Source organism: Camelus ferus, chromosome 6 (assembly GCF_009834535.1).
Source record: "Camelus ferus isolate YT-003-E chromosome 6, BCGSAC_Cfer_1.0, whole genome shotgun sequence".
Taxonomy (NCBI): Eukaryota; Metazoa; Chordata; class Mammalia; order Artiodactyla; family Camelidae; genus Camelus; species Camelus ferus.
In genome coordinates, this window is record NC_045701.1 from 39784590 (window position 1) to 39803406 (window position 18817).

General features: G+C 41.7%; 1 protein-coding gene and 1 long non-coding RNA gene across 6 annotated transcripts in view; one reads left to right on the forward strand and one right to left on the reverse strand.

Annotated features, from left to right (window-relative positions):
- Positions 1-18817, forward strand: part of NPAS3 (neuronal PAS domain protein 3) — a 799363-nt gene that overhangs the window by 626807 nt on the left and 153739 nt on the right. The gene's annotated exons all lie outside the window — the stretch shown is intronic.
- LOC116664221 overlaps positions 5998-18817 on the reverse strand; it is a 228922-nt gene continuing 216102 nt past the window's right edge. Inside the window, exons 4-6 of one of the 2 annotated variants that reach the window (XR_004320621.1) lie at positions 14129-14188; positions 8345-9644; positions 5998-6520 (exon numbers count right to left, since the gene is read on the reverse strand). This is a non-coding gene — a long non-coding RNA (uncharacterized LOC116664221). The remainder of the gene's footprint in view (positions 6521-8344; positions 9645-14128; positions 14189-18817) is intronic. The other variant, XR_004320622.1, reaches the window with a different exon arrangement.

An 18817-nucleotide genomic window follows, 5' to 3' on the forward strand; every position in this document is an offset into this window, starting at 1 on the left:
CAGTCACCACTCGCCTGAGCCAGAAATGATGCAAAGTGCCAGTCTGTCCGCTTTACCTCCGCTCTCTCCCCACGTGTCTTGCTCCTGATCTTCAAGACCACTGCTCTCTGCCTCAGAACTCTCCGGACTACCAGCGAGTTCCAACAGAGTAGAAATAAACACAAGTCAGATACAAGAGATCAAATAAACTCTACTAGGTCTGGAATTGGGAAGCATCTATAAAGTGGAAACGTAGAAAGATTTCTTTATAGCTAACGTGAAAGATGAACTCTCAGAAAAAAAGCCATTTTACTGAAAGCACCAGGAACATCTACTGTAATCTTTAATAGCTCTCTGCCGTGCCAAGATGATGAAGTTAGTAGTACCCTCATACTTCAGGCAGCCATGTATGATTTTGTTCTTTACTTGACTGCCTGCCAATTTAATCAATTGATAATGAACTTGATGCTTCACTTGCAAGAAAATTAAAAAGAAACACTAAAAGGATCAAACAGTCAGATTCTACAGAACAGATTTGACAGATCTTTAAACATCGATCCTTCCTCAAAGATACAAATAATATGAATGTGGTTTGTAGCATTAATCAACATTTCAGATCCCATTGAGTTTGCTCCAGCATTGGCTGTAGTTATTTACATCCAGATTGCAACTCAGGAAATGTATTGAGACGCAAATGCGTTGCATTTGGTTTATCTGTTCACCGTTTCTACAAACTTTGTCAAATTGTGTAAGGCTTTGATGTCTCAAGCTGTTCCATTTTCAGAGTTGAGAGCAAAAATGAAAAGACAGGAAGTTGTTGTGAGGAGGAACTCTGCAGAGTTTTGTTTTTTTATCAGCCAGAACTGTACAAATAATCCTACTTACCTGGCACCTACCGCCATGCTAGGTACAGCTGGTAAACAGAAAAGAGGGATTGGAGAGAGCTGCTGTATTTTTGGACCTTAAGTTCTAATTAGGAGGAAAGAACATCAAGACCGACGTGACACTTAGAGGTTCTATAAACAGTTCTAAAAGTGCCCGGCCAGACTGGGCTGTGAATTCGGAAAGGGAGGCGAGACTAGTCAAGGAAGACTTTGTGGGGAGGATCTGATCCATTTAATTACAAACTAAATAAAAGTAAATGTAGGAAGTCCAACTTTCTGCTGAAAATACTGGTCATAAAAAAGAGTGGAGAAATTCAGATCAGCCTACAAGCAGAATGGAGAGTGGACAGTATTTTTCCAGCAAAGCTTCGAATTCTGGTACTACCATTACTGCCACCCCTAACTCCCATTCTGTTCCTCTTGCAGTTGAAGTTAATGGAAAAACTTAGGCCAAAACAACCCTGGATGCATACTTGACCTCTGTTTTTATCACACTCCACAGAGAACACATCAGCATTTGGACACACCTTCAAAATACACCCCAAATCTGATGACTTCTCTCCCCTTCCCAGCTACCACTGTGGTCCAAGCTTCATCACCCATCTCTGGACCTCTCCAGTGACCCCGAAACTGCCGATCTCTTGCCTCATAACCCATTAGCCTCAAAGCCCTGTTCAAACATAAATCAGATCACATTACTTTGCTTCATACTCTCCAAAGACTTCCCATCCCCAAATCATTAAAATCCCTTTGCGGTCCATTGTGACTTGCCACTGTCCCCTCCCCACACACCTTTTATTTCTCTGATTTTTCTCTCCTACTGTCTCCCCATCTCTCACTTCATTCCAGTTCTCCTGCCTGTTTATCAGGCTCCACACTCTCAGGACCCTTGTTGTACAGAAGTTCTTGTGCCTGGCACACAGTGAGGCCACACAAACCGAAATACCAGAGTTTGGAGCAGAGAAAGGTTTATTGCAGGGCCAAGCAAGGAGAACAGGTGGTTCTCGAAAAATTCGAACTTTCTGATGGTTTTGGGGGAAAAGTTTTTATAGGCAAAATTCAGAGTGAGGGCTGCAAGGTGTGTGTCTTTCTCCTAATTGGCTGGTAGTGAGGTAACAGGGTGGTGTTCTAAGGATCTTGTACTCAGCATGAAGTTGCCATCCTCCTCCTGGGTGGGGCCTTAGTTCCTGCAGAAAAACTCAGAGAGATTGTTATATGTATTCCTTGAGGAGGAACCAGGATCCTGCCTCAAGGCTGCACATTGTTTCTTGACTGTTCCTCTATTGTCTCTGCATCCCCTCCCTTCCCTGATTGGCAACTGTTTGAATCTGTCCTTGGAACTCATGGAAGGTCAAGGAGGCTGAATGAAATCTATTTCCTACAACAAGAAATGGGGGACAGAAAGGATCTGTACCAGGGAGGACCCCACAGGGTTCTGCTTGGCTTCACTTGCACTTGTGTTTGTTCTTCCTGGAACATTCTTCCTAGATACCTACCTGGCTGTTCCTTTATCTCCTTTGAGTCTGTTTAAACTTCATGTGTTCCATGGGGCTTCTCCAACTACCGTATTTAAAATTGCAAACCTCCCTCTCCATGCTCCCTGGCACAACAAACCCTTTACCAACTTTATTTTTTCCCTAAGTACATAACATCCGCCAGCATGCCATATAATTTAGTTATTGCTTTTGTTTATTCTCGGTCATCCACCCTCCAGAGGTCAGGATACTTTATCTGTTTTGTTCCCTAAGATATCCCATCACCTAGAATAGCATGTGGCACATCTTAGATGCTCAATAATGTCTATGGAATGTATGGACTGTGGAGGAAGAATCAAGAACATCACAGCAAATGAGGGCATTGGCCTGAACTTGATTGTTGCCTTTTGGTTTAGGGCACAGGTTTCTAACCTGGGATCCAGGAGTTGGGTTTAGGGAACTTCTGAATCCCTGAAATTGATACAAAATTTTGTGTTCCTCTGTTTTTTTAATGATTGGAGGTGTTGCAGGAGAAGATGGAGCAAGGAATTGGTCGCATCCCAGGTAGTAGGCAAATTCCTGAGATGGGCCACCAAGTGAGGGTTCTTGGCTTCATGCAGGAGAGAACACAAGAGTGAGCCAAAGTGAAGTGAGAGCAAGTTTATTTAGAGAGATACACATTCTACAGGCAGAGTGCAGTTTGTCTCAGGAGGGGTGTGAGGCTTTTGGATTTTATGGGCTGGGTAATTTCATACCCTAACAAGCAGAAGGATTATTCCAAGTATTTTGAGGAGGGGGCAGGGATTTTCAGGAATCAGGCTACCACCCACTGTGTGGGCTTTGGTCGACCTCAGAACTGTCATGGCACCTGTGGGTGTGTCATCTAGCATGCGAATGTGTTACAGTGAGTGTGGGGTGAGGATCAAGGTCCACTGGAAGGCAGTCTTCCACCCTCCTGGGCCTAGCTGGTCCTAACCAGTTATTGCAGTATCAACAGCTATGTCGTTCTTTGAAAGGTTGTGCCCTGTCCCCCTTCACTTCTGTCTCAGAGGTGAGGGGTTTTTGTTGTTGTTGTAGCATTTATAAGATTTTCAAAAGTCCTCAACATAGAAAATAAAGAGAATCACTGGTTTAGAATATTCCATAGCACTTGAGAAGAAGTATATAGTTTTCATTTTATTAGAGTATTATTTTATTTTAAATCTGGGGAAACTGATAGTCAAAAAAAGAATTTGAAGTTGTATTTTCACAAGTCCAAAACAACCTTCTAATTTGGTTAAGTATGTTACTGTCAGTTTGAATGGAAGGGCCAGATGTCAAAACCAGTCAGCCCAGCAGAGGCCCGTAAGAGCAATTCCTTTGAATTCCCTCAGCGTTTGTACATGTGGTTTGTACACTCTCTTGTCAATTTGTCACCTTGAAACTACTTTCTGCCTATTTCATGCATGTATGTGTGCACAGAATAGGTATTTAATTGTTTATTAAATAAATTAGTATTGAATGAAGTCATAACTGGGATAACTACCTAAGGTATTATATTAAGTTAGTGGTAAAATCCATATTGTTTGATTTCCAATCCAGTGTTTTTTCTGTTTGACTGTGTAGGGCCTTAGTGCAAGATGACCTTTTATATAATTGGAAACGTAAATAACGTATCAAGAACTCTCCCACTGTAATCTTGGTCTTACTGGGGGCCTAATTGGTGACCTTGGCACTGGCTCTGCCTTGATGACTTAAATTTCAAAATGGGAATAATATGTTTATTATTTTCCATTCTTTAAATCTTGTTGTTGGTCTTGACAAATTAAAAATATAAAGTGTAGATCTGCCTAAACTTGTCCCAACCAGCTTGTTTTAATTTCTGAGCATGAAACTGTAGGCATAAACATGATAGGTGAGATCACTCTTCAGTGTAGCCAACATACAGGAGCTTCTGATACAATAGGGAAAAGTCTTTACTGTAAGGGAGCTGCTCCCTGGTCCACTTGTGATAAGTAAGGACGAATTCCTTGGAAGAAGCTGTGGGATGGCTGGGGCTGGTTAAATATACAGAAGTGAATTAGTGAAATTTCTCTATACTGGCTTGTTTTTGGTGAACCACCTGTATCTAGCAGGGTAGGTAGCAAAGCAGGTGTTAGGACAAGCTTTGCCTGAAGATACTAGCTCTTGCTATCTGGCATCATTCCAAAGGCACAATGAAATAAGCTAGTAGATATGTTGTCAAAGAGACTGATGCATAAACTATTTTGAAATTTCCTCTGATTAATTATATAGGCACCGTAGTTCACCAAAGGCACTGCTTGGAGTTGGGGGAACCAGACATTAACTCTGTGTCTCCAAAGAATGATGATAATGTTCTAGGATAAACATTAGGGATAAATGAGATTTTAAAAGGGAAATAATAAAGCAATATGGGAATTAGTGATTTTTCAATACATCAAAAATTGAAAGGCTACTGGCATCACTTACACAAATAAACTTCCTTTTCCTGCTTTTTTCTATCTTCCATCTGTGGGCTTACAGATTTGTGAGAGAGTGATAGGATCTTAAATGTTTAATCAGTGATAAAACAGAATCTTCAAAGAGAAATTAATGGCCAAGATCACTTGGCTGGGTATTAGCGAACTAACACTACCAGCTAGGACTTCTGACTTCTCCCTCCTTCCTCTCTGCATTTATACGTTTATATCAGGGCTTTTCTCACAGTTCTTTCTCCCACATCCTTTGTGTGTGAGAGACAGAGGGAGAAAGAGACGATGAGAATGAATATGAATCTGTAATCGTCTAATAAGTACATTAAAATTTGTTATTCATCTTACTGAAAGTAATAGTTGTATAGAATTTACTTTTGGAAGGGAAACTGTATACAGTTACAATATGGAATTCCAGAAGTAGTCACTGTATTTCCCAAAATTTACCTGCCTTTTTCAGATGATAAGTAAATATCTCAAATTTTGAATATATGAAAAACAGTGCTTCTTATACAAGATCTTATACAAGACTTAAAAATTCTCCAGTGATGTATGTATACCTCCCACTGTATTTGAGGCAATTAATACTTAACACTGTTAGCAATCTTCCTTGGCATGAGTATTAAATGTAGATTATTGGGCCATCATTAACTTACTGGGAATGATAGAGTCAAGGAATTATAGGATGAAAACTGCATTATTATGACTAGTAATACTCTTCATTCATTAACAAGTGTCTGTTGATCAGCAACTATGTGACAGGCAACGTTCAAGGTGCTGAGGTTACACCAGTGAACAAAGCAAAGCCTTCTGCCTTCCTGGAGTTCACATTCCAGTGAAGGGAAATAGACAATGAACAGAAGATGCAGTCAAACCGGTCAGTTATATGTAGTTAAGGTTGTAAGTGCAGAGGGGGGAGAAAATGAAAAGTAAACAGGTGAAGAGGGATTGGGTATGGGAGTGAGGCTTCCAGTACTAATGTTTGTTAACCGTAAAATATTGTGCTTATTTCCTGAAATTAAATCTTCTATAATATTAACATTTCCCCCAAGCCAGAGGCAAAAGCATCAAAAGAATTAGAGAATGTATGATATATATACATATTCTTGTCACATGCATAGTCAATAGCCTGTGTGAATTATTATTCAGAGAGGCTAGAAAGAAATTAGGCAGTATGAAAGAATAAAATTTGTGTCAAGTAGCAGTTTTAATAAACATTTTAAACAAGATCCATAGAAATCCATGCAGAGTTCTTCACAGCAATATTGGGGAAACGGAACCAAGACAACAAACGTGAGACCCTGCTGAAGATCCTCCCGTCCTGCACAAATAAAAGTTTTGTTTTTTTTTTTATTCCCTGATGAAACCAATGCCCTCATCACTGTTTAGCTTTTACTTTGTGAAATCCAAGAACCTTGGCAATTTTGGTTCCAGTTAAAATATTCTTAACCATTTCTAGATCAGAGCGCACCTGAGAAAAGAAGTCAAATGGACAGTTTAGAAAGAAAGGTAATCAGTGATCTGTCCTGTCACATGACTCAGTTCTGTCCGTGCGTACACCCAAGTGCAGGTCGTCAGATGACGGCTAAGCATGACTTCTCAGCAGGGATCCAATACTGTGTCCCTCTGAGGACAACAGCACCTTTATTCAAGGTAGACAGCTTATTGTCTCCATCTTCAACGGTTTTCACTCCCATAACTGCACAATTTCCTGCAGACATCAACAAAAAAAAAGGAGGGGGGGAGTAAAGTAAAAAAAATTAGAAAAATATTTATTTGTAGACAGTAGTGTTAACGAATATATCACTGCCTGTGTTCCAAAACAAATTCCTTTTCACAGCACCTTGGAAACAAAGCACATCTGGTTGCGCTTCATAGGGCGTCCACAGTAATTGTGATGAAATAGCCACTGAATAGTTTTCCTTTTGACAGCGATGCCCAAACCACCGCGTAAATGAATATTCAGGAACATGCTTTACCAGTAGTGTTGATACTGGTCATGAGAGTCTTAGCCCAAGGGTGCAAAAATAGTGAACAAAATTCCTTGACCATACCAGACGTGGGTGACTTTAAAATTCAAACTTCGGAAATACAATCGGCCTCTCTGCCATAAATTCTGTATCATAGGTTTTCTCTAACGAGTGGTGTTATGAAATGAATGGAAAAATTAGTTTATCTCATCTGTCTTAAAGTTTAACTCATCTTTAAGTTTTCAGTAAGATTTCTTGTTTGTTATGAAGAGCTGGTTATAAGCACTCAAGAGGCATACAGCTCAGATTTTTAATAGGATATTTAGGATTCCAAGATCTATCAAAATGGTCTTCTCCAGTGGATATTCGGCATGTCAGATATTCAGTATGCCAGAACACAGGTTGGAGAACTGTGAAGGAAATTTAAAGTCAGTGAAGAAGGTAGCATTCTGGGGCTTCGGGGAGTACAAAGATAATTGTGGATCAATTGTGCCAGACAATTTGAAGCAACTTAAGACTGCCGTCAGTACTTTAATTGTTTCTGCTGCAGAGTTTGAAAGAGCATTTAGTTCAATGAATGATGTGTTAACACCTAGTTGCGATGCTCTGTCCATTAGTTGCATATCATCTTTGTCTTTTGATTAAGCTGGTTGGTCCACTGTTCCACATGCTTAAGCCTAAAGATTATGTCAAGAAGTGGCTTGTTAAGTGGCGGCTTGAAAGCCGGAAATTGCAGAAATGTGACAAGAGAAGCTCTCGGCTCTTCTGTCTTTACTTTTATTTTATTTGAAGAGTGAACTGTTTCCCCTCCTTAAGCCTGGGCTCCTGGGCATTGAGAGAGCAAAAAAACTATACCATTTTCTCATGTAATGAAATAGGGTAAAACAAGATCATGTCAGTCCTAAGTTAGGTAACTTTTTCACTTTTGGAAAATCAATAATACCTCCCTGATGAACACCCAATGCGTAGCTGGTGGAAGACTCTGTGGATCACTCTCAGGAATTATTAAGGGTCTCCTTGAGTCTATCAGCTATAGGACTAAAAGGAATACACCTCGAAACAAGAGAAATGGGAAGTAAGTGAGGATCATCGTCAGAACTGCCCTTTCACATTAAACTCTTTGTCTAACAAGAGAGCTCAGCTATCTCTTAGTTTGGTGCCTGCACTTTAAACAGAGCTTTGTTCTGGGTCCCTGGGTAGCCTTTCCTGCAGTGTGGATGTGAACTTGGGAAACTTACGGACTGCAGAAGCAAATGCATTTGTCTTATGATAGCAATGGGGCTTGTACTCCTCAACAGTTTATTTTCAAACACATTCTCCCTAGTCTCATAAATTCCCATTTTCTCCAGAGGCAAGATTCTGAGAAACTCACCATTCAATTATTACTACTTCTCCTTGTCCAACATTTAAAAGAGCAGCATTTTAGACACATCTTCTTTTGTGTGTGTGTGTGTGTGTGTGTGTGTGTGTGTGTGTGTGTGTGTGTGTGTGTGTGTGTGTGTGTGTGTTTTCCCCCCACCAGTTTTCATACCTTTTTTGTTCCAGCAATAGACCTGAAAACTTACATCATGGGAGTCAGTAGCTTGTGACTTCAAACAACAGGCATTCAAATTCAGGTGATGATAGATAGCTCATGATTAAAATCTCTCTCTTTTCTTTGTGCAATGAGCCAGCAAGATTCTTGGAGAGCATTTAAACTCTAATGCTATCATACTTCAACATTCTTCTCCAGATCCTTCACATTCACAATTTCTCAAGAGAGTGTATTAGCTGTCCAAATTCTCATCAGTGCCCTTGTGTTCAGCTGTAACCTTGAACTGTGCCTGGCCTTTCTTTACTCCTTTCCAAGACATGCTCCTGGAGTTACTATTCATTTCCCCTCCCCACGTATATATCCGCTGAGAAAAGGCACCACTTGGACCATTGCCAGTTTTGAGTTTAAATACTTTTCACTTGAAAGTCTGCAGGATTTTGATCTGACTGGTACAGATAATTTGAGGGGGGTCTCTCGTGCACAACTTGGGGAGTAGCTTCGTCTTCTTGATGGTAAGTTGCTCAGAGTAAAGGAAGAAAAGAGCGTTTCAGTTACTGAATATTTAATTCTGGACAGCAGTTTAATCAGGACTGGGATTTGGGCAATGGCTCCAGCCCCCTCCTAACTTAGTACCGTTTCAGTTCTTAGTATTCCTTAATTATCCCACTGAGATGTTTGAGAAGCAACTAGTAGTAAATGAACTTGGCAAATCAGCTATTACCCAAGTAATGAAATACAAATACATATGTTTGACAATTCTGCAGGGAAATTTTTTAAGCCAGGATTCTCAGTGGATTGTATTGGCCAAGAGAGGGAAAAAACAGGTGTTGTTATCAAACCATATCTACAAACAATTTGACAGGAGTTTTAAAATAATGCACAGATTTTCTTGCCATGAATTCCAAACATGTCAATTAACCTATGGAGAATCCTGATTGTCAAATAGTGAATCAATAGACGCCCCACAGGACAGAGAAGGGAGGGCCCGCTGTGACGTAGGGTTAAATATTCAAGGCTTTCTCCCAAACAGTATATCTAAGGACGCGTATCAACCTCACATCTAACCTCAAACAAAGCAGAGATCAGCTCTACTGAGAAAATTGATTTTATTCAACAGTAAGGCAAGGGAAATTAGTAAATTCAATATTTGTAGAAAGAAAATAAGCGAAGCCAGCTATTCCTGGTGGTCTGAGGCTGTTCTTTGTTTTGGTAATTATGCCTTTATGTTTTAGGGCTCTTATTTACATTTTCAGAAGGGCTTGAAATAGTTCATGCATCGCGCGTCCCCCAGAGCATCCAGGTTCCTCCACGGCGTAACAATAAAGTTGTCCCTGGACCAATACAAATTGAAAACGAATCCTAACTTGACGGAAAGTGCTGCTTTGCTCCCCTCATTGTCTGGAGCTGTTTTAGAGCTGAATCACAAACTAACGATCCCCACTGCAGCCAGGTCCTTGGTGTGATCGCATCTCATTGTAGCGGAGCCCACATTTACATAATGTGTAGTCTAAAATACCTTTGAGTTCAAGAATAAAACTATGGGAGATAATTTTATCCCAGTTTCCGTGCACCTGGATAGTAAAGCACAGGCAGAAATACAGCAACGGGGTGAATTTACTAATGTTTGCTATTGGATGGTAAGCCATTCTAAAGCTATGAAAGCCTTCCAAACCCCACAGGTCTCCATTTTGCCATTAGCCGGACCAGTTTAAACATTCTGCTGCAAGAAATATTGACAGGTCAAGCACAGCTGGGAAGAGCACGTGTCCCAGTGGCCTTTACACTGACAGTTTCTCCCACATTAAAGAGTTAACTAGCAGCCAACCAGCTCGGAGTGGGAGCTAATGAATGAAATGGAGATTGATATAGACTCTCTTTGGAGGTGCATCGATCTGTATCTTGTGAACTCAGCTTAGGAATTCTGCAAGCAGCATTGCCTGAGTAACCCTGGCATGGTGCCCATTAGCAAATAACTCTTTTAATGGTGGTCTTCAATTGATGTATTTATTGTGTTGCATATTACAGCGACCCTTCCCTCCACTGCCTTTGTATTTGATGGTTGTGGTATCAAGCTAAGGGAAAGTTCAACAGGGTGCATTTGAGTTTGGACAGCGTCGATGAAATAATTCATTGCCGCCTTCATTTGCATGCGATGTATCAAAGAGCTCTTACTGGTACTGAATCTTCTTCCTTGCTACCCCAGCTAGCAACAGTGAACCTATGATTTTAGGCCTTGGCATAGACACTCTCTCTTAGGATGATATGACAATGAAAAACAGGTTTTAAAATGATAGACTAGTTAGTCCTGCAACCTCCAATAAAGATAGTATCTGTGTAACTGAGAACTCCCAGAAGCAAGGGAAGACAATGCCTTGTTAAAGAACCAAATGGTGACCTTCTAGGTGTTGACCGAGACCATGTGAATTGCAGGATGTCACCGTTAGGCCATACCTGAGTGGGTCCTTTTTGACTTAGCGGTGGTTCTCTACATTTAATATTCATGAGAATCATGTGGCCTTGTGGTTTAAGAGGAAATATATGCATGTTGATACTCTGCCAGCCTGGATTCTGGTGATCTTTTGACTATAACTTTTTCAACGTTGATGATAGAGGAAAATAAAGGGGGCAGGAGAGGATGGCCATGACCCAGGTCTCGGTTGAGTCCCTGGGACACACTCTGCCAAGTAAGGGTCCTTGGCTTCGTGCAGGAAAGACTTCAAGAGCAAACCATAATTGAGTAAAAGTAGACTTAGAGAGGTGTACACTCCATAGACAGAGTGCAGGCCATCGCAGGAGGGAACGACCGTGAGGCGTGGCGTTGCTAGTTTTTATATGCTAACAAGTGAGAGGATTTTTCCAACTACTTTGGTGAATGGGCAGGGATTTCTAGGAATTGGGCCACTGCCCCCTTTTTGACCTTTCATGGTTAGCCTCGGAACTGTCGTGGCACCTGTGGGTGTGTCATTCACGTGCTAGTCCATTTCAGTGTGTATAATGTAGTTCAGGGCCTACTCGAAGTCAAATCTCCCACCACCTTGGGCCTCGGGGTCTAAAGGGAGGTGACTGTTCCGCCATCTTGGTGCTAACTGCTGTGTTGTTACTTTAATAGCTGTGTGCTGCCCTCTTCCCTCCTGTCTCATTGATGTAAGACATTAGAGACAAAAGAATTAAGATGTGTTCAGAGGACACTGTGTCAAAAGTGTGAATTGCTAAAGTGTTAGCCTCACCATGTGTATAAGAAATTGCAATATGCCTGACATTAGTTTCACTTCAGTGAACTGTTCTATCTGTGGAGGTGACTCTTCCACTGGGCTCCTTTTGCCACCATTTCCACCGAGTCTAGGGTTTGGGCCTCTCCATGGACCGAGGATCCAAGTACAGGTTCTTATACACAAGGGTACGCTGCTTTGACTCAGTTCTCCGTTGCTCCTTAACGTTTCATGCAGTCACACAGAGGGACAGCCCATCAGCTCACGCTTGCATTTACTTTACTAGATTGGACGTTATTGTTAATATGCTAAACTAAAAGGCTAAAAACTGCCCTAGAGAGAGAAGCTAGAGAAGCCAAGTACCTCCTTTTATCAGAAAAGATCTCGAGTCCATGGAGTTTGGACGGCTTACAGCTGAGCTGGACCTAGAGCCCAGATCTCCTTAAATCTCTCTCTACTCCTCAGCCTTACTGAAGAGTACTTAGCTTATTGTCTGAATGCAAACTTATTTCAAAGGAATCCAGTGCCAACTATTGCTGTTGCTGGAGTAAAATGCACCTAGAATTATTTGTTAGTAACGTTAACAAGCTCATCCAGAAGGAGAAGTGCATGCACTACAGTCCCTTCAGAGATGGCTTAGTCCCCAGGGGGACTGAAAGGGGTGTAGCAATGCCCGAGATTTCAGAAGCAGTGTATTTCTTCCCAGGATGTTCTTAGGTCAGAACAAAATGTTGGTCCTTTCAGGGTGCCTTGCACATTAGCAGACACTGGTGCTACTTTCTTAAATATCAACAGAGCAGGCACCCCACCCCACCCCCTGATTTATATGTTGAAGTCTTACTCTCTACCTGGAGGCGGGGCCTTTGGGAAGTGACTAGGACATGAGGGTGGGGCCCTCACAAATGGGGTCAGTGTCCTTAAGCGAAGAGACATGAGAGGGATTCTCTCTTTGCCCACCGTGTGAGGATTTAGTAAGAAGGCAGCCGTATGCAAACCAGGTCTCACCAGATGCTGAATCTGCTGGCAACCTTGACCTTAGACTTCCAGCCTCCAGAGCAGCGAGAAGGAAAGGTCTGTTATCTGAGCCCCCCAGTCTACGTGGTTTGCTAGAGCAGCCCAGGCTGACCCAGTGTGCCTAGTGAGTGCACGTGGTCAGAGTATGGCTATGGGCACTAGGGGGGCAACTAACCTCAAAGAGGGAATTCCAGCGAAAGGAACACATTTGCTGTGGGTCCAACAGGGTCCCCAGAGATGAGGGCTTCTGTGAGGGCCTGGGCATGGCAGTGACAGTGGGCTTGGGAGGTACTCTGTGAACCAGAGAACCTGATGGCAGTAATCCCTGGGAGTTTGTGGCATGTCAAGGCTAAGGTAGGGGGCAGTGTCTTTCTCCAACAGAGTAAATACAGGAGGAGGAGCAGATTTGGGGGTGTGGAAAGGAAAGAGCAAAGGAGATTTGACTCGCTCCACCTGGGGCAGATTAAGATCAGGGGCTTGGAGGACACTGGGATAGAGATGTGATAAAGAGCTATCCAAGTCTGAGGTTTCAGGAATGCCCATGCAAGTGAATCATCAGTGGGGTGGTGGCTGAAGTCACAGGTTTAGAAAAGACTGGTTAAGGCTGTGGCTCTCACACTGTGGTCCCAGGCTAGCAACAGAGTCACCTGGAACTTTTGTTTTTCTAAATGCAAACCCTTGGGCCCCACCCTTAGACCTGTGGAATCTGAATTTCTAGGGTGAGGTGACTTCCAGGTGATTCTGATGTGTGCTCAAGGTTGAGAAATACTGGTGTAGGGAAAGTCTGAGCACAGCTATAGAGCTGGTAGATAGAGAAAGGGCAGCCTGGGCACAATTTTTCTAGATGTGGACAAAGAGATAGGGGAGAAAGCAGAAGGGGACATAGTACCATTTAAACAATCTTATGGTTACCAGGGGAAAGCGGGTGGGAAGGGATACATTTGGGAGTTTGAGATTTGCAAACGTTAACCACTATATATAAAAATAAATAAAAAACAAATTTGTTCTGTATAGCACAGGGAACTATATTCAATACCTTGTAATAACCGTTAATGAAAAAGAATATGAAAATGAATATATGTATACATAGATGCATGACTGGGACACTGTGCTGTACACCAGAAATTGACAAATTATAACTGACTATATTTCAATAAATAAATATATGAACAATGAAGAGGGAAAAAATTAAAAAAAAAAAAAAAAAGGAGGGGAGTATAGTGAGAAGGACCAGTGATTAGTAATGTTGGATGCTGCAGGGGCCAGACAGGAAGGAGCCCAGGACCTGCCCATCAGATCTGACCATTAATACACTGATGGAGTTTTGGCTTGAGCAGTTTCAGAGCAGGCTCTCTGGAGGCCAGTTTATGGAGGGCTGCTAATGGAATATAGCATGAGGAAGTGGAGATAAGACGCTTAGATGACTTTTTTCAAAAAGTTTAACTGGGAAGCAAAAAAGAGAGAGAGGACAAAGACCAGGGGAGTTTTCAGACAGAGGAGAGTTATCTTTCAAGATGTACCAGCCTTGGGTTTGTCCACAGACCCATGGGCAGGAACCAGGGAGAAGCAGACACTACAGAGCAGAGTCTCACCTTGGATGATGAGGTGACCTTCCATCAGGTGTCCCCTTCTCCAGACTTTCTTGGCTGCAACTGAGAAGTTCAATCAAAGCCTTACTCTAATGGTAGCAGCACCAGCATCACCTGATATCAGACAGATTTAACATCCTGTATGAGGCATCGAACAGTCACTGGACCCTCCAGAGGTCCTCTGCCCACTCCCTGAAGTCAGCAGTCAGCTTGGAGAATCTCGGAAACTTTCCTTTCTTTCCTAGGCAGTGTAAGTTGGTCCTTCCTGCCTTTAGCCCTATGCGTCCAGCCCTCTAGGACACATCTCATACCACATCCTAACCATGCTTTCATGCGTCTGTCTCATAGACAGTAAACTCAAGGACTATAAACACAACTAGATCCCACTTACTTTTGATTTGTCTGCCCATCACAGGGGCTCATAGGAAGTTCAGGAAGGACCACGTGCTCAGTTCCAGCATTAGAGGTACACTCTTTCATCAGCATTATTTGCCTGCCTCAGGTCTCTATATTTGATGACAGATAAGAAGTTCTGCCCAGCTATAGGAGTTTTCCTTCTAGGATGAAGGGTTTCCCAAAAGTGTGGGTTTCCTTACTTGAGCTGGAGTTTCCTGTTGTGCAAGTTACTCACCAGTGACCTATGAGGACCCTTCCAAAGCTGCAGTTAGCCTGGGAGAGTTTCTAAGGAAGTCAAGGTTAAATCTTGAGAATCAAGTAGGTACCACCAGGAGATCGTAAAACGTGGATATTCTGACCATGCACCAAGATAGCCTGGCTCTTTGATGGATGGTTCCAAGACTCACCCGTTAGACAGCCCTCCTCAGAGCTGCACAGTTGTGAAATTCCAGAATCCCATGGCCTGGCACACCAAGCCCCTCAACTGCCAACTTCCAAACCAGACAACACTATGAAACACTACAAGTGCAAAGTCTACTTTTCAGTTAGGACATTTCCAGCATCTTCATTTCCCTCCTGCTACCAGGCTATCAGCAGGAGGAACACGCACAGATAACACTGCAGCACGCGCACACACACACACACACGAGTAATTGCAGGTTTAAAGATTTGAAGGATTGGTCTATTTGCTCTTCTTCTACTAGAATTGTTCTATCTGTATTTGTTTTCTTTCAGTATCAATGTAGACACATTTTTTTTTTCATGGTAAAAATAATCTTTTTATTACAGGTTTGAGAAAAGCCCCTCTCTAAAGTTGTAGTGAAATACATTATTTTTAAAATGTTTTCTTTGGGGTCACTTTTAGTACTGGCAGTAAAGCATGAGTTCCCAATAATGATCTAAAAATACTCAGAAGTGAATCCTTTTCACAGAAAATCAGTCAGGAATCTATAATTAATTTTAAAATTTTCACTTTCTGGACTGAAATCTCTAGTTAAGATGCAAAGCACTCCCTGTATCATTTCTAACTTTACAATAAAGAGGACCGAATAATCATTTCCCGTTTGCTGGACTCAGCTGGTAGTATATAGAAAGTATACATGGATTTAAATTTATTTAACACATCATTTATAGAGTCAGTTATAACTAATTTTTCTCCATATCTGATGTTGAAGAAATGATCGGAAAAAACTTTTCCAGGTACAGGGTGTCAGCTTTGTTCATTACCTTAAAGAATTTTCAGGCTTATAAAAAAAAGCCCTGCTTTTTCATCAAGGAAAAAAATAGATTATATATCGTTCAGGAAACAGAAAAAAAAATTATAAGGAGATTTTGCCTATTGAATGTAATGGATTGTCAGGAACTCTTGACATTATTCCACAGGAGAGGCCACACAAAATCAATACATCTTAGGCAAGGTTTAATTTATTTGTAGGTTCTTAGAACAAATGACTTATCTTTTTTGTTTGCCGTTTTTCTTTTTCACTTTTGCACTCATGAGTAGCTACGGTTTTTATCTGTCTCATTATTAAGCACAAAACAAGATGATCGTGTCATTATTACCATATATTTTTTAAGGAGAACGATGGCAATGCATGAAGAAACATCCAAGAATCTAGAAGTGGTGCTAAACATGATGGCTATAAAACACTGCCTTCTGCGCAGTTGCTGAGGAGCTGGGCCCAACCTCAAATCCTATGCTGCTGCTTTTTCCTGTGCCTGTGCCTGTGCCTCCCAGTAAGAGGTCCCCCGATGCTGCTGAGTTCCTGCAGGGTTGGTGGCTTCTTTGAAAGGAGGATGTTTTAAAACATACACTTTATAAAAGGAAGGATAGGGGATTAAGGGCACTTCTTTTTGTTAGTTTGGGTTCTGTGTTGGTGACATGTCCCATCAGAGAATTAGGGAAAAGGATTGGACATTTCCGCCTACCAAACACTGGTGACTGTTGCCATTCAACCTAATAACAATATCCTTTTTATATTATGTGTTTTGGAAATTTTTTCTTTTAGGTGTTCAATTAGTGTTAAAGACAGTTAAAACAGAGTTCTTTAATGCTCATGGTCAAACAGCTACAACGGGCCGCCAGGCCCCCACCCTCCGCAGCCCCATTTCCCCTAAACTCTGGCTCTCTGTGAGCCTGACTGCAGGGAGGATATTCTGGGGTCAGCACCAAGCTGGGTCTGAACCCAGTTCCTCTACTTACCACCTACGTGAGGCCGGGTAAACTCTTAATATCTCCCTCCTGTGAAATGGAGAAGATAGTATTACCAGCCATGAAGTCCTAGTCTGTGAATGGAACTTCGACTGGATCGTACCCGTCGTACGCTCACAAGGCACGGTAAACAAAAGTGCTCAAGGATGCTGGCGATGACGATTTTGCACTGGTGGTGAGAACTCTGAAGTTGGTAGGTGCTCCACCACGGCTGGGCTCCTTGGGTGCAGACTTTCAGCTCAGAACTAGAAATGTCCAGCCTCAAATGAGAAAGTTGAAGCCGTGTGACTGTGAGAGCAAGCATTTCAAAGCAATTCTTTACAGTGGTAATGGATGTGGCAAATGTGTGGATTTTGTTAGGATTTCTTCTGACAGCCATGAACACAGATATATTTTAAAGTAATGTAACTGTCCTAAATCTCGAGCAGGGAATACAATGACTTCTAGTATTATTTTTCACTTCTCCAGTGACACTCCAGGAGTTATATTTGATAAATTCCTTAGTCAAATAACTTCTGAGAAAGGGCCCTGTACCATTTAACCTTGGTTTTGCTCTACTCAGGCCTGTGTCCAGGGCCCATCTAACATAATACATCACAAAGGTTAATACGCCAGAGCCTTCCCAGGGTATGATTCCTCAGGACCACTTTTAGGGAAAACTATCTTAGAGTGAGGCTTTTTGTAACACTGGTAGCTATTACCGCTCTAGGTTTAAGATACACCCCCTGAAGCCCACTTCTCCGTAGCAAAAAGTATAAGAGAAAGAGCTGAGTGCGTCAAGCAATCAGTAAAGGTGGATAAATATATGTAATCTTCATATGTAATCTTCATTGGCTTGGACGATCTCTAGAAATAGAAGCTGGAGACAAATGCAAAAATATCAAGAATTGTGCTACTCTGTAAATCTACTATACTGCAGTTAAAAGAAACAATGTTGTGTTAGTTTCTGGTGTACAGCATAGTGATTCAGTTCTACATGTATGTATTCTTTTTCATTTTAGGTTATTACAAGATACTAAGAATTGTGCTACTCTTAGAAACTATTAGTTCTGCTTTATGTTCACGATCACTGATAGTGCCAAGTATGGGACAATCTGAAAAAAGTTGCCAGGTTGGTTTTTTCTTTCTTAAGGGAAGTTATAACTTACTTATTTAGCTTTTCTTGAAATGCTGAGGACTCGCTGGTAGTTTGTGTGACATGGTATGCAGAACGGAATTCACGCTAAAGATGTTGACGCCAGGTTGAAGGGTCAGGCGCTACAAGTTCTCTTTGTTCCTGTTCTTTCTGAGTTCAGAGATGTGAGGGTCAGTGTTTGGCGGTCCCCCAAACTAAACATGCTCTGCCACCAGCCATTAGGTCAGTGTTGGAGCCAGAATATGAAGTTTTTCATGTCAATGATTATCCTTTCAAAATCTGCTCTCTTGCGTGATCCTCAAAAAAACAGCTGCAGAGTAGGCATTTTTTAGAGAGAGAAGTCAGATTGGTACCTGACTTGACCAAGGGCCCATAGGAATTTAGTGGTGAGATGTAAACCAAGGCACAGGTCTCACCATCCTGGGTTCTATGCGCCTTCCACCAGATTGTGTTACTGCTTATTATGATGTCAAATTACAGTTGATAATTTTTACAAACATGACTCATTTGCTGCCCCATCCCCACTCCCTAGGGAAAATGGTATCAGTTGAACCTGTCTCTCAGGCAAACCAGATATAGTAGACAGTGAATATAGATCACATCGTCCCTATCAGGCAAGTGACCTATACTACTGTTTCCCTGGAAGGTCTACTCAGAGGCTATGCAGTGATCATCTTTGCAATACGTCCTGACAGTCCCTAGACCTTGTTTGTTGTGTATCTGCTGACACAATTTAAAGAATATCTCCAAAAATGCTAATTTTCTTAAATTTAAGAAATCATTCCCAAGAGAAAAAAGCTTATAAAAATACTTATACCTCCACTTGATTTCAAACATAATATTTTATGTGTAAATTGGTCATGAAAAATTAATCTTCTAATCAAGGGCAGACTCTCATTCATTCATTCATTTATTCAATGAGCAGCAGCAGAGGCCTACCAAGTGAAAA